The following is a 17,171-nucleotide window of genomic DNA, read 5'->3' as shown; positions in this document are numbered from 1 at the left end:
ATTTCCAAGATCTTACAATTCATAGCTTTTTTATGTTTAAGATGGATGTGTTATGGGGAGGTCTCAGCATGTTTTGCATGGTACTTTTACTTAACTTGATAATATTTACATGAGCTAAGATATTTAGGCTACAGAAAAGAATTATTGGAGCACACAAATCCAGATGACAAACCGTTTTATTTGTAACTGTTACCTGAAGACCTTCTAGATTTTTTTTTCAAAGATGTTTCACATTTTTGAGGAAAGCAATCTGTAAAAATGAAATCTACTTAGATATAAACTATTGAAACATTGAGTGATGATGAACTTAGACCCTTAATCTAAAAAAAATTAAGGTTGCCTTTTTGCTTCAGAATGTGTTAATACAAATTATTCAAAAATAAAAGTAATAGCATTAGGAAATACTGAGATATGAACTTCATCTAATTCAACAATTAAAATTTAGAAATTCACGTAGATATTATAAGATAAAAAAATTGAAAAATATATATTTTGAAACTCTAAAGGCCCTGTACTTATTCCTTTTAATTAAATTGCATTAATTATTTTAGAAGCAAACATTTTTTCAACTTTCCAACTAAATTCCTTTAAGAGTCAGACCTTGGGTTAACTAATAAATAAAACGTAAACCACAATAGACAAACTTATAAATAGTTGATAAAATTCACACAATTTGTTAAATTCAATTCAAGAATACTAATATAAGAAACTCCTAACAACAACAGAGAAAATCATGTTAGTGGTAATAGTAATGATAATTAGTACTACTTTCTATTTTAGTAAGAAAAATTGTGAAAAGCAAAAGCCAATGAGATGGAATGAAAACTAAATATTTTCCATGTGTCTGCTAAACAAGACTCTTTGATTCTAAACCATTTGTGACTAAACTAATCCTACAGACTGACAGATTCGGCCAGAGATCAGAGATGTGATTTTGTACGGGACTGCTCAGCCACCTCTTGGCAAGCGCTCTGCATCACGTCTTATTTGCCAAAACGACAGTTACCCAGTTAAGAAAGTGTACAGAGGGAGCCATTTAAATAATGTTCAAATAAAATTCAACTGTTTTAAATGTTTGAACAGTGCTTCAAGTTTTAAAAAAAAAATCTTTTTGGTGACCTGCATGCAGCACACTGGTTGGAAATCTCTGCTCTGTAAATTGTTATTGCCCCGCAGTAGGTGGGGGGGGGGGTGTTATGTGTGTATATGCAAAAGTACATGCAAGCATTATGTATATATAACTGGGTCTGCTTTAAATTAGACCAGTTTTAATAGCCATAGCTAGCTGTTGGCTAAACTGTACTGTTTTATAAACCAAGATCATAGAAAGAAGAAACGATGCTTTCTTCAGTCATAACTGTATTTGACTCCTTTCCCAATATCATAGTTTATTTTACAAAGTATTGGAAAATGAGGATGCATTTCCCCTCCAAAAAAATTTCACTAAACTCTTGTTTGAGGTGTATGCCCTTTTTGTCTCCTTCTCCTCTGTCACAGTAGTTGTTGTGTAGTAGGTGCTCAATAAACATTTGTTGAACTATCGAATTGCTAAATAGTAGAAGAAATATTGAACAGTAACATAGCCAGTCTAAATACAGGTTGAGGTAGTTAATGCTTTAAAGTTCAAAGTTTCCTATTTGCATGCATTGAGAACTGTATGGTGATGCAGTTATAGAGAAGTGATGTGTAAGGCTTTAGGCTGAAACAGTGAATAATGTGAGAATGAGTTTATGCTTTATAGGTAGGTAGCAGTGCATCTTTTTTCTAGAAAAGTTATCTTTGACTTACTTATAGCCTATCAGATTTTATTTCAAAAGCTTGCTGAAAAGATGTGCTTAAGAAACTGATTTTATAGGTACCAGGTGATTTCAGTGACAAGTAATCATTTACCAGAGGACTGCAGAATGACTTGATCTCCTACCAGAATACCCACTGGGCACTTTCTCTCCAGATGTTTCCTTTTGGAGAGTGGAAGTTCCAATCTCAGCATTGTATTATGCATGCCCATTGGTCTTCCCTCTTCTTCCTTCCTTTTCCCCAGCCTTCTGCCTCCCCTCTCTCCCCTTTTTCTCCTCTTTTTCCTCTTCTGCCTCTTTTTCCTCTTCCTCACTGAGTTCCCAGTTGATAGGAAAAATTATTTGATGTGCCCTTTTCCTTTCTGGAGCAGGCTGTCAGCTTAGTGAGCTAATGTTAAGTTGCTAAGCATTTTTTAAAGGAATGATGTGTTTACATATCAACCCATTGCAGGGATTTTAACAAGACAGGAGTCCTGAAAGCAATGCTATACCCTAAGGGTTTGTCACTGTTAGAATGCCAGACATTTTGGCAGGCAAGGGTAAGGATGTGTGCCTCGTGCTTAGGAAGATGGGCAAATCACAAAACTGTCATATGGAAGCTTTGAATTGAAATTTACCCAGTGATTTTTCATTTTAGCTGCTTCATGTAATTTTTTGCGATTCACTAGTGATTTTGGTGCTAAATTATATTTCTAATTGTTAATGTATTACTTTAATCTCTATATTGATGAGGTAATTTTTTACCCGCCTCACCTTATAGCCAAATTTCACAGGGATAGCCAGGTACGTTTCAGGAATTTGTAATACTCATGACTTCAGAAAACTCTTCTAGAAAGTATAGAATATGTTATTTTTTCCTACAAAAATGATTTGGGGTGGTTCTGTAATTTAGCAATGTAAATAGATATTTTATAGGATAAGTGGGGTTTGTAAATAGAATTTTTGTGAAAGAACTTAACTGAAAAGAAACTAACATGAGAATAATATCTTCCAGTATGAAAACAATTTTTAGATATGCTTTAGCACAAAATATTAAAGTTTTCTATTTTATATATTTACATCCTAGATTATCTTTGTTTTTAGTAACTTGAATCCCTTTTGAGTTTTCTTGGACATCTGTTTTGTGAATTTGATGCAGCTGATAATCCTTCTAAATATTAAAGAAGAGTAAATAATGACTCTCCCTTCAGGTTGGCTTGGCTCTTTTTCTCTCAGTAGGTGGACCGCAGATGAAGCAGGACGAAAGAGACCCGTTTTACCAGTAGACAAGGCTTTAAGGATCAAAATGCATATGCCATGGCCTTTTCACTGTTTAGCAGCCTTTATTTTGTGCACATTTAATATAGTGTAGGTTTTCTCCTTAAACCAGTGTATATGTGGCAACACACGGGGCATCTGGTCCCCAATACGTGGATCTGTGCAATGACCCTCCATGTCCCCGCGGTTTGTGTTGGATTGGGAGGGTTGCTTTTTCTGTTTGTGTGGCCACAGCCTTTCCATGTTTATTTGAACTGCTTTCATTTCTTAAGATGTGGCCAGTAATATGTTTTCTTTAAAGGGGTTTTCTTGCAGGTTGGGTGTAAAGTAACCACCTTCTGTAAGATTCGTGCAGGTTAAGGTTAGGCTGTATGTGAGGGCCAATTGTCCTGGACAGGGACAGGGTAAAGGCAAATGTGCTTTCAATTTTCACCACACCATACTCAGTCTTCCCCTCTGTGGAACAGAGAGATGAACCTCAAATGATGGCCTTTATCATTATTTCTAATGAGAAATATGTTTTATATGTAAGCATTTTGAGGTTGTTTCCCAAGCAGAGAAGATGTAAGACTTCAGAAGTTCCTGTATCTTAATACATGATTCATAATTATACTAACCAGAAGATGAATCTGCTCATATTTCTTAGTCCTGAGTAAAAGCCTGATTTTAAAAATGGTTTGAGTCCTATCCTGTATGTCATGCATATCTGGCTTCCCAATTTAGGTAGGTCAAAAGTCCAAATTCTGGAGTTAACAGCTAAATATTATACTGTGTAAATAAGTCTAAACCCATTCACTGATGCCGCCCTGCCTTTGGTTTAGTTGGGTAGATTTCTTAACTAACACCAGGCCTAGCAAATCCCTAACCGAGCATCATCATTAAATCCTCAGGAATTTAAAAACTGAATAGCTTTCTGGGTCACTCTATATTCAGAATTCTGAAATAGTGATGTAGGGTAGGTTTCCAGTATCGGCGTTTTTAAAAGAGCTTTTTGAAGACTGATTAGCCAGGTTTAGGAAACTCTCTATTTTCTTGTTTTCTTGTGCTTTTTTTTTTTTCCATTCTATAAAAAAGATCACACTTGCCTCTTAGTGGCATCTCGTCTGTTTGTCTGGTTTTAGTCTTGCACAGCATGTTGAAATCTGCTGTGGAAATTTCCTTTGAGCTTCCTTTTCAGACAGCACTGAAAAGCTCGAGTTGGAGGGGACTGGAACCATGAGCCATTATCAAATCCTAAGAGGCAAAGATAACTAAGCAGAAAAACACAAGACAATCCAAAGAACAAAAGAAAGATATTATCAAAGAATTAGATGGTGGGTCAGATATAAAATACAAATGAAGTATAGGATGCCAAGTTACATTTGAATTTTAGATAAATAATGGATGTTTTTTAGGACAGGTATGTCCCAAATATTTCATGGTACATACTTGTATTAAAATTTGAGATATGATAAAATTCTTCTAATAAAAATTATCTGTTGTTTATCTAAAATTCAAATTTAATGGGACATCCTATATTTAATTTGTCAGGCCTACCTGGAAGGAGATGGAATACTACATGGACCCAGCACTGTCACATACAGTAGCCACTCAACTAAACTAGCCCTAGGAGCAGGATTTATATTAAAATATCTTTTTGTATGTTTTTGTTATTTTTTTAAAAAATTATTTAAAAGCTAGGTTGTTAGCTACTTGAAAGCTAACTGATAAAATAGACTCTCATTTGCTTTTCTCTTTTAATGGGAAAATTATTATATACTGGGGGTGCCAAAAAATGTGTTCACATTACTTGTATTTATGTTTTGTTATCATCGGTATATATTGAGTATTACAATTTTAATACAGTTTTTTCCTTTCTGAAACTATGTGTACATTTTTTTGATACTCTGTGTTCTCCTTTTTTTTGACTTCACTTGGTGAATAAATGTGCTAAACATTTGCTTTTACTTAGCAGCAGTATTCTGTATGTGAATTCAGAATTGCTTTTAGAATCCAAAGATCTAAAGCAAATATTTATGTCGTCCTAGTCTAGGTGTTTAGTTATTTTAACGTTAATCTCGAAGAGGGCTGTTATCCATTTAATCTTCCCAAATCCTTGAATTTGCTAATATGAATATGTTTGCCATGATGTCTTAAAGGTAGCATCGCATTTTTACTGGCTAAATTTTCTAACTTTAAAGAAAGAAAGAAATATGAAAGAATTCTCATTGTGAAGGGAGTAATCCTTGAATATCATTTTTGTCTGGAAGTACATGATAGATATGCAATAATCAGTATGACTGAATTTATTTGAAATAAATTCTTTTAAAAATTGTTGCTGCTAAGATTTCTGGTTTAGGTACAGACTCCAATTTTGTTCTTTGTTAGGGGCATATTATTAGGTGTTGGAAGAGCTTAGTCTTGATCTTTTCTGTGCGGTTCTGTAGCTCAGGCTTCTGTAGTGGGAAGGTCAGGGCAGAACAGCCCTGCAAGTTGCCTCAACAGGAGCCATTCTCTAGCTCCTGTCTTCCTTAACAGACACTTGGTTTTCTTCAGCTCCTATGCAGGAGTGGCTGGATTCTTTGAGTCCCCAGGGTGACTCTGGATTGGTCAGCCATGATATTCCTTTTCCCTCTTCTCAGTGATTTTTTTCAGTAATAGACACATGAATCATTTCTGGCCAGTGACATGTGGGGTAAAATCTGCTGGAGAGTGTGCTGTTTCTGGGAACGTTTTCTCCTCACTATATCCCTTTTCCAGAGTACAAATCTTTTCTTCTTCAATCTTTGTTTATTACAGAGAGTGAGTATGGATTTCTTTGGAGGTAGTACACCTGAGGACAAGCCAGTACATGGAAGATACAGACAGAAGGAAAAGGCTTGGGTCCTGGATGATTTCACTAAGTGGCTGAATGAAATGTCTCTGGAACCTTCTTACTCTGGGCTTCTTGAGATACATGATAACAAACCCCTTTATTGTTTCACAGGCTGTTTTGAATTGGAGCCTCTGCAATTTTCAGGCCAATATGCACCCTCATAAATGAAAGAAGTGAGGTAGACCTTAATGCGTATCTTACTAGATTCTGCCACTTGCGGATATCAGAAGATAGGTCAACAAAGATGGGAGCTGGTAGTCCCTTACTTTCCTCTTCTCCTTCCTTTCCTCCCTTTTGCAGATAGCCGTTTTTCATCCATGATATATCTATTTTAGAAGAAAGCAGAAACTTTAAACATTTCTGGGCAAAGCAAATTGGTATCATATTTCATTCTTTCAAAAGCAACTGTCCCAAACCACTTATTACCTGCTGGAAAGGCCATTGTGTGGCTCGGAGCTGGTCAGCTTGTTTAAGCTTAGTCCAGCATGCCGTTGTCTGCCCCTGAGTCTGTCTGAATTCTTTGTAATGAACATGAAATCACCATTTCTTGCAAATGTGGTTTCAGCATACGGAACTTTGCTATGAAATGCCAGATGGTACTGAGGCACAAAGTTCTTCCTGCCTGAGAACAATGTCATCTGCAAAACAGAACTCTTCACAGTGCAGCAAATCCTTTGCTGTTTCTTCAGGCCTCACTGAGTCTGGCCATGAACTTATTATTTGGACAACACACACACTATCTTGGAATTCTTTTCTCAGACTGTGTTCCTTCTCACTCAGTTATGTCACTGATAGAGTCTTCTGTCAGTGGTTATGACAGGATACATCCCAGAAAAGCAGTCGCGAATGGTGATGCCCTCTTTCACTCCAGATTTTCTTGCACTGTAGATAAATTCTTATCAGCAAACATTGTACTGGTGGAGAAAGGGGATTTAGAGATGAGTCGCACTCCTGTTTAAAGAATCTGCACCCTGGTAAGGAGAAAGCCACTTTAAGCAAAAGGCAGACATGTGTATGAGATGCAGAAGTAGCACAGAGGGGATGGGAAGACTTAATTGGGAGGAAGCAGAAAGAAGGAGCTTTATAGGAGGTCTCATCTGAATTATGTTTTAAAGGATGAAAGGGAGAGGGAGCTAGCAGTGTGTGCAATGTTTCAGCAATGTGAACGAGCACGATGGGATGATGTTTTGGAGGTGAAAGGGAAGAAGGGGAGCTTTTACTCACCTCTTCAGGGTGATCAAATCATGTGATTGGTTTCGCTAGAATCTGGAGTTCCTGTGTCTTGACCTGGGTTTGGAGACTATGACTTTAGGCGTTCAAGGAAGAAAGCCTGAGGGTCACCAGTGGCTAAGAGCATGCCAGTCAGATATGTCTGGCTCTCCCCTAAATTAGGTAAACTGGACCTTTTTGTTCTTTGGATCTTAGCTTCCTTCTGTTTGAAACAAGGAACCTATGTCATGGGGAGTTTACAATAATCCTTGTAAAGAGGTTAGAAATGTGATGACTATGTAGTAAGTGGTCAATTAGTATTAGCTATTAAATTATACATTTATTAACGGTGGTTTCCTCATGATCTATGTTGATAATAGTCCCCTAAAATCATCTGTAGGAAGGTGTTGACTAGAAAGTTGGATGGCTTGTGACACTCTTCTGACTTTGCAGGACTGTAGGATGGCAAAGCATGTACTGGACTGCTCCTTATTTCTGCCTTTTTTCCCCACAGTAAACCTTCAAGACTATTTGTTGGGAAGCCTTATTGATTTTTTCAGGACTTAATGGGGAAGGGAGTGACTTTTGATTGTAGTAAGAACTTCTCAGAATGGCTCCTAAGATTTTTGTTTCTCTTTGAACCCTCTACCTCCATAGTCATCTCTGAATTGTTTCATTGCAACGGATTGCTAAGGCAGTTATTCTCTATGATGATTGATGTACTGGTCAGGATTCCCTAGAGAAAGAGACTCAGTAGGATATATATACTATATACATATGAGAAGATTTATTATAGGAATTGGCTCATGCAGGTATGGAGGCCAAGAAGTCTCACAATCTGCCATCTACAAGCTGCAGAAACAGGAAAGCTGTTGGTATAATTCAGTCTGAGTCCAAATGCCCGTGAACCAGGAGCTCTGATGTCCAAGGGCAAGAAAAGGTAGACTCTCCAGCTCAAGGTGGGGAGTGGAGGGCAAGAGGATGAACGAATTTGCCCCTTAGTCTTTTTTTGTTCTATCCTGGCCCTCAACGAATTACGCCCACTCACGCTGGTAACAGTGGATCTCTTTACTCGTCTACTGAATCAAATACTAATTTCTTCCAGAAACACCTTCACAGACACATCCAGAAATAATTGTTTACCAATTATCTGGGCATCCCTCAGCCCGATGAAGTTGACACACAAAATTAGCCATCACAATTGGTTTGCATTTGTTTTATGAGCTTATGTTATTAATGGGTTATTATCTTTAGGGTTATATATTATCAATGGGTTATCATCATTCGCTTATACTATTAATAGGTTAATTATCATTAAAGGTTATTATCATAGGTCCATTTCACTCTCAGAGTGGTGGGTGAAACACATGCTGTCAATGAATTAGAGGGTCCTAAAGAAAATTTTTGGAGGATAACGACCAACAAGGTATTCCATTTTTCTCTCATTTAACTGTTATGTTCAGGAGCATGAAACAGACTGAGTGAATAACCTCTTAGCATTTAAGTTGATTGTCTTTTAAGATTAAGCTGAATGAAGACATAGAGTCAAATAAGAACATGCCAGTGGGATAGGGGGCATCCAGTGACGGGGGAAAACTGTCCACTTGGGTTCAGGAAACAAGGTTAGGGTCCTGGTTCTGTGACCTAACTTAATCTCTCAGTCTGTTTTCTATTCCATAACATGGGACTTTACTCTCTAACAATGAAAAATCCTAGGCAAATACTTAGGTATTGCATGTTGGTCCTTGTTCAGTTTCTCTTCAGTCAGACCACAGGCCTTGGTCACATGTTCAGTTATTGTGGGGCCTGCTGCTGTGAGTGAGGCCACACCTGCTTTTCAGGTACAGCAAGGCCATGGTCTTCTGTGTCCTCAAGGGACACTCGGCCATCACACACGTCTCCATAACACTGCTGTCCAATTGAAATATAACGTGAGCCACTTATATAATTTAACACTTTCAAGGAGCCATATTAAAACAGGAAAGATCAAAGAGATGAAAGTCATTTTAATAATTTATTTTATCTCATATATGCAAAACCCTTTCAACATGTAACCAATATGCAACTATTAGTGAGATGTTTCATATTCTTTTTTTTGTTGCCCAGAGTATTTGAACTCTGTGTGTTAGGCTTGGAGCAGATGTCAGCTGGGACCAGCCACAGTTCAAGTGCTCAGGAGTCATGTTGGTTAGTGACCACCGTGTGGGACAGCATGGCTCTGGAAAGTCTGTTGTGTGTCATTCATCTCCACCCATTCATAAAATTCGTTTTTGTCTCTGGCTTCTGCAATGGCTGAAATGAAATTACCATGTATTTCTAAAATAGGAGCTAGCAGTTACAAAGCATTTAATCTGTGTGTTAAGCACTGTTTTCTATTATCTTATTTCTTGCACCAGCCCTATTAAATGTGTTATTACTACCTCCATTGTTTAAATGAAGAACTTGAGGCCTTGAGGTCCTGAGGTTAAGTGACCTGCCTGGAGACCCTCCACACTGGGGCAGGGGGGCGGTTCCTGGATACAGACAGCAGTTGTTTTACACCAGAGCCTGGGATTTTCATTACTCACCTACTGCCCCATTAGTCATATATAATTTTACTGATTATTGAGATAGGGGATGCTATGGATGAGAGGCTGTGTTCTCATCCATTATGATTGTTTGAGGTAATCTTGAGTTTTTGTCATTGCATGATAAAACAACTTTGGTGGGGGCAGGTGAGCCTGTGAGTAGATGTGGCCATCCTAGTAATAGGTTCATAGCAACCAGCTGCCATTTGTTTGTCCTTTGTTCATTCTTAACATAAATGAATATGTGTATATTTATATAATCTATATGCTAAGCATTGTTGTAGTATGGGATTAGAGCTGTGAGCCAAAATCAAGTTCTTATCCTAAAGCAGATTTTATTCTAGTAGAGGTTTAAATCCTAAGCAAATAAATACATCGAAGCTATATATGATATATCAGACAGGGGTAAACACCTCTTATTGAAAAAAAATGTGGCTGTGAGCAAAACAGAAAATAATGTGGTGACTGGTGCAATACTGGTTCAAACTCTGCCCCTGCCTCTTAGTAAATGTGAAATTAGGCAAGGTGCTTAACTTCTTTGAGCTTAGTTGCCCATTTGTAAAATGAGGTAAACATTTTATAGGAAACTTAGGAAGATTTAATGAGACCTGCATGGAACATGTCCGGTACCATGCAGCAAGAGAATTCATCGACTTCATGGATTTTGTTAACATTCCCAGTGTCAGGATTGCCAGCAGCCCTCCTCCCCCGAGAAGATCCCGTAATGGTGTATGATTTTGCTGAGGACAGAATTCTAGTAGATCAGTGAGAATGTGCATAGAAGTAGTTCACTTAGTGGCTGAGTCAATCTAGCCGGAGCCCATTTGTTCACAATGCAATGGGATTTTGCTGTTCTGTACTCGTCACTATACTAATAGATTTTATTATAAAATATGTTAAAGTGGTATTTGCAGATTTGGGGCTTTTCAATCCCCACTTTTCAACACTGTGGGACAATAAATTTCACTTTGTCAAAATAACTTTATTTTCAGTCTATCTTCAGTTACCTTAGACTTTGGCATTCCTTGTTCAGTGGGTAAGTTCATTGGATAAGGAGTTTTTTTCATATAAAATAACATACAGAAGGAATATTTTATTTTTAAATTAATTAAGATAAACCTTACCAGTACTATGGCATTTCCCCCAGTTGGGTATCTCACTGGAATTTGCATCGGTTAGGATTTGGTTCAGCCACATATTCCACCATAAACCCCAAATCAGAGTAGTCTGGACATAGAAAGGTTTATTTCTCTCTCACATAAAGGACACTGGGAGGTAGCCGTTCAGAGTTGTACTGGCTGCTCCACATTAGAAGTCTCAGGCTCTGTCTCGAGTTTCAGAATCTTCGTGGGCCAAGTTGGTAGTTCTAGCTGGCACATCAAATTCTAGCCAGTAGGAAAAGAGCAAAGAGAAAAGCAAACAATGTCTGCTTCAGCTGCCTTTTATGGTTTCCTGGGTGTCAGACACACTTTCGCTTATATCTCATTGGTCTTAATTTGGTCATTTGTCCATGGCCAAGTGAGGCAGCCATTTGTAGTCTTAGATGGGCATGTTCACTGTTGTAAATTCTGGGCTTAGAAGTGGACAAGAAAAGTTATTGGGATAGGAAACTATTAATAGCAGTGCCTGCCAACAGGTTGTATAATATATAATAAGGTGATCAGCGCCCCTCTGTTATTCTGTTCTGATATGCATTTGGGGGAGATCCATTGTTTCAGAAATGTAAATTATTTGACCCCAGTGGCTTTATAGAGATCTTTTGACAAAGAGTTCACAGGAATGGAAAAAGAAAAAGCACCTACTCTTTAGTCTTTCCCTGTTAATATCTTTTACTACATTTCGAGTTAACAGGCATTAAAGCTGTGCCATTGTGCATTTCAGAGACCATCTGTGCCTGGAGTAAATCCTTTTACCTCCTTGAAATAAAGTGTATTTTTCTACCTTGCTTTAAGGTGCACACCACCGCCTCACTCTCCATTCCCAGAGAGGCAGTACCCACTAGTTACCTGCCACTGTGCTGTGAAATCTGTGATCACCTTTACTCACCAGGACGTCACGCAGCACCCACTGAGTGTCGAGACATGTGATGGAACCACAGGTCAGGGCAACTCCGCACACCAGTGGTGGCTGGGTCCTGAGCGGCATAATGGCTGGTCTCCGGCCGGAATCGGGGTCCTGGCATTAGTACACGGTGGATCATGCCTTAGAATGGAAAGGCTAGAATTTAATTTGAACATTAAAAAAAAAAATGAAAAAAGGAAAACCTAAGAAACATAAAACATCTCTGACCTCTGGAAGTTAATTATTTTTTCTGTAACAATTATTGTTATGGATAAATTATCACTGGCAGCCAGGATTTATAAAATGTAGCCTTTACTGTCAGTATGTGAAGTGTTCTTTTTATAAGGCAATTTCTTGGTTGTATTTAGATGTTTGCACAGATATTTATGTTCTAGTTAACGATCTGCCACTTAGTTTCATGTAGAAAGCACTTTTAAAATTTCCATTAGATAATTTCTACTGGTTAAATGTTTCTTTATTTTTGAAAAATATCTTAATCATTCTTTGGCAGATGTACTAGTATGAAGACAGTATATGGGCAAAAGTAAAGTATAGGCTGAATAAAATCAAATGCCCCAAAGAATGTTTACTGATTGTATCAAACTGGATGAATCCACGTAATGATAGGTTTCCCGCTTCTTTCCTTAATCCTGCCTGAACTGATGGAGGTTTTTATAATGACCTGGATGAAGATGACGGATAATACCTTATTATGTTAATGGATATAACGAAGCTAGGAGAGCCCTCTGGTCATTGGGTGAAGGAATTAGAAATCTAAAAAAAAAAAAAAAAAAAAAATCGTCATCAACTGGACCAATGGACCAAATAAATCTAGTGAGATGAAACATAGCTTAGTGAAGCACAGGTAAGAATATTTCAGAAATTTTTGTTGATTATAAGCACAACATTAGTCAGAGGATGTGACTGCCAAGAAGAGTTAATTTGTTTTTAGTTTGAATTAATAGACAGAGAGTGCTTAGAATGTGGGAAATGGTTCTCCCACTTGTCTCTGTGTTGGGCTCGCTATTCTAGGAGAAGCATGATGAGTCTTTCCAGTATATTTTAGGAGGGACATTGTTATTTTAGGAGTTTATTTGCATAATATTACAGATTTCAAAGTGCTTTCTTAGTTTTTGTTTTTTTAATTTAACTGTTGAATGCTTAATTTATGGGCAAACTGGAGCGTACCCTTAAGATGTTGGGGGAACTAGCAAAGTTTATTCTGGGAAAGAGAAGACTCACAAATAATCCAGTATCTGTCTTCAAGTTCCTGAACTGCTGTGTCACAGAAGGAAAGTAACAGTCTGTTTTGTCTTAGACTGCATGAAACTGGGATTGTCTGAAAGTCATAGGGAAGCAGGCTTCAGTTTTTCATAACTGTCCAAAATTAGAATTGGCCTCATTGTGAGATAATAAAGTAGGGGATGTGTGTGTGAGTGTGTGTGTGTGTGTGTGTGTGTGTGTGTGTGTGTGTGTGTGTTAGGTTTAATAGGCTCAGGTGGAGGCTGAGAGACTCCGTGGTATGGATTGTGTAAAAATCAATGCATTGATTGCAAAAGTGTGTTGTCCATGGTGTGTGGCTCCCATTGTCTTTTAATTGCCTGTGAGGGGCTGGTACTGCCTCTCCTGCTCTAGAACATTCTCCTCTATAGTTCGGCATCTCTGATGGATACTTGTTTTAATTAAAGCCATTCATGTTGAAGCCCTCCTCCCCCCGCGCCCCAAATCTAAGTTTCTTGGAAATTCTCAACCTTGAAATGTTAAAAATGGATTACAGTCAAGTTCACATCTTCTACCTGAATGAAGAATTGTGAAAGTCAATTGGTTTGTTGTCCAGTTTCCCTGCAGGATGGCCAGATTTAAACTGTGTGATGTATCATAATCGTTCTGAGTTTAAAGATGTCCGAAGTTGCTATTATAGCTTAATTAAATCTAAATAAAAATTTTATTAGATACAAAGGATTTTGTGATTTAAAATCCAAAGTGAATGAAGTGGTGGTATATGTTGAAAAATCTTTTTCACTCTTATTTTCCGTCTGTCCAGCTCCCCCAGCCATCCTTCTTCCATAGTTTCTGACAGCATATGGAAGCAAATTAAATACAAGGTCTGATTTTGCCTCTTTTCTATGGCAGTGGTGGTTTATTTTACATACTGATCTATAGCTAGCTTCCTTTCCCAAGATAAATTGAAGATCTTTTCATATCAGTACGTAAGAGAACATTTTCATTCCTTTTGTAGAGCTAACAGTATTACCATTGTTTGAATGTAGTATTATTCACTTAGGTATCTATGAAAATGTAGGTTGTTGGCGTTTTTCTTTTTTGCTACCATAGGGCTGAGGGGTGGGGAATGGGTAATTGCTGCTGTTGGAAGAGTTGAGATTGACTCAAATTAACTGCAGTCTCATTCAAGATTTCCCCTCTAAGTTGCAAGCCCTTAGTAGACTCCAGAGGTCCAAAATAGTTACATCAGATACTGCCAGTGCCGTTGTTGTCTAGGTGGGAGGCACATTTCTGGTGCTTCCTACTCTACCTACTTCCCAGAATCCTTCTCTCATGTAGGATTTGATTTGCATTTTTTGTTTATGAATGAAGTTAGGCATGCTTTCAAGATAAAGAGTCATTTCTCTGTGTATCCATTTTGTCCATTTTTCTATTGGATTATTGGTCACATTCTCATCAATTTCTAGGATCCATGTGTTTGAAAATTAGCTCTTTAGGATATGAATTACAAACAAGTTTGTTTTTTTTTCTGGTTAGTCTTTTCCAATGATTTTGCTTATGGTATTTTTTTGTCATGCTAAATTTATTTTTAATGTTTATGCAATTAAATTTATGACATGTGAATTTTGATTCGTTGTTAGGAATGTCTTTCTCAAACCAGCGTTTAAAGGAATTCTCCCATTTATTTTTTTCATTTAGTACCTTTATGGTTTCATCTTTTTACATTAAAGGTTTTAATTCATTTGGACTGTAATAGTATATGTTATGGTCCAGTTTAATTTTCTTCTACATGTCTTCCCAGTTATTCTAAAACCATTGATTGAATAGACCATCTTTTACAACTGATTTTAGATGTTTTAAAGGTATTTTATAGTATATCTCTGATTGTATTTGTGTCTATTACTTGGGCCTATTCCTTTGGTCTCTATTTGTTGATATGTAATTTAGCTTATTTTGGTAATGCAAACAGCATTTAAGGAACCCTGCTTTCTGATAGATATCCCTACTGCTAGATTTTAAATTTCATTTCCTTTTTTTCTTTTCTCTTTTATGTCGAAAGATAAAATGAAGTGTCCATTTATTGAGTGTTTGTATATGATTTTTGTCTTAGACTGCATAATGTTGTCATTTTATGTCTTAAATGTAACTGCAGTAATTTTTATTCATTTAAAAATTGAAGCCTGATATTTATCCAAGGGCATCTGACATGTTTTGTGAACTATACCAACATTGTTGGAGTTTCCAGGAAGATGCTTTGCTCAAATCTCTTTTCCTTGATTTGTATTCATGAATTTTCCATGACATAAACACCCAAAAGTAATTCATTGATATAATGGCTAAAGTTACATATACACTGGTAAACTAGAAATGACAAAGATTTAGAAGAATTTTTGAAGAACAAAATGTCTGATGAAAGACAATTGAAAGAAGAAATCCACAGATTCTAGTTTTTGAATGATATTTATTGTATGTCTCAAATGAGGGTTGGGACAAATGGTAGTTAAGGTTCCAACCAATTTATCGTTATTCCCACATACATTTCCATTTTGCCTGGACTCTTGGTTTGCAAGTTGAAGCTCTTCCTGGCAGTTCCCAGGGCTTGGCAACCGAAGTGCTCCCAGCTTCTTGTTCACAGCAATTGCTGTCCTATTAACATCTGGTCCTTTTTTGTGAACCCTGATGACAGCTAAAGGCATAGACTGAATTTGCCTTGTTAGTACACACACACAAAAGGTCCTTGCTTTTATTCTCCTCATATTATAGAAGTGGAGGATGTAATATAATGGTGATGTTCATGCATTGCAGCTTCATTTAGCTTTCCCTAAAATGAAGGAAATCACCTTAGTAAAGACATGAAACGGTCTTCTCCTCTCTTCACTGCTCGGGGAGAAGTTTTTATACACCAAAGGACGATAGGACACTTCTTTATCAGCCTGCTCCTACCAGCAACAATGTCTTTACAAACTGTCTTGTTTGTCAGACTCCTAAATAAAACCCATCTTGGCAAGCGTTTATCTCTCGTATCTGAATGGCATTTTAGTAATCTTTTTTGAACATATTTAAATTTCTTTTATATCAACCTTCTTTTTGAAGCTAAATCATACCAGTTTGTGTAGTCTTTCGAATCCTTGAATCATTTTATCCTTAGCATATTTCCAAATGCTTCCCATCTCTCTCTAGAATCCGGAACTGGACTGAGTTTCTTAATAGTCCGATGAGGATGAAATGAAATGGAAAGATCACACCACTCCTGTTCGTTATGCATCTCAGGATTTGTTGTTTTATCTGTAAGACTATGTTGTTCTCTGTCCAGTTAGGCATTAGAAAATGCTTCTGTGTGACCAAGTATGCCCTCCCTCCAGTGAGGTTAATGGCCCTACTGCTGCACAGGGTTCTGTGCTCAGAAGGGCCCCAAGCTTGGTTTTACGCCCTGTTGTCGCTGTCCTGAAATTCTTAACTTTTTTAACAAGGGGCTCCTCATTCTCATTTAGTACTGGGTCCTGCAGATTAAGTATCTGACTCTGCTGGTAGTTGATGACTGGAGGACACGTGGGTAAGTCATAGTTCACGGCCAACCCTCCCTCAGTAACAATCATGGCAGCTAGACCCCAGGTGAGGAAATGGGATTGTAAACTTGCGCTCCCTTCTAGGTCCCACAGCTCTAAACCCAACGCTCTTAAACGTTCAGTCACTGCCCACCAGGTGTGCCTCTGTTCTCTTTGGGATTTGTCTCTCCTGGTCATTCCTTTATCAGTCTCAACTCAGACATTGAACAGACATATTTGTTCATGGAATCCAGACTTTGGCATCTAACAGATGTCCTTTCCAGAGGATTCTTTCTCAGAGCCCCTCTGTCCTTTGTAGGCTTCCTCCCCATTATCTCTTGTCCACAGCTGATGGTTTTCCACTCACCTCCATCATGCTCATTTGCTCTGCCCTCTTTCTTCTGGACAGCGGGCAACTTTGCACAAGTTAATTTCTCATTCAAAGTATAGTTTTTTCCTATCTCTGCAAAGAGACCAGGGTAACAAACACAGGAATTCCATCTGGGGTAGAAATTTGGATTTCATTGCAGGATCAGGATTCCAGAGTATATGGAAAAACTGAACAGGAAACATTTTATGATTGAGCCATAAGTGTACATAGTATGATTTTTTAGCTTTTCTTTTTCTTTACCATAAAGCTAACTCTAGGTGTCAAGTC

The 17,171-nt window shown here is 37.7% G+C and overlaps 1 protein-coding gene across 8 annotated transcripts in view; it reads left to right on the top strand.

Moving 5' to 3' along the window:
* Nucleotides 1–17,171, top strand: part of CADPS2 (calcium dependent secretion activator 2) — a 491,293-nt gene that overhangs the window by 96,245 nt on the left and 377,877 nt on the right. The gene's annotated exons all lie outside the window — the stretch shown is intronic.

The sequence above is a fragment of the Rhinolophus hipposideros genome (genome assembly GCF_964194185.1).
Source record: "Rhinolophus hipposideros genome assembly, chromosome: 25".
NCBI classification, from domain to species: domain Eukaryota; kingdom Metazoa; phylum Chordata; class Mammalia; order Chiroptera; family Rhinolophidae; genus Rhinolophus; species Rhinolophus hipposideros.
Note: the sequence above shows the minus strand (reverse complement) of the source record. Positions and strands in the feature narration are given on the sequence as shown.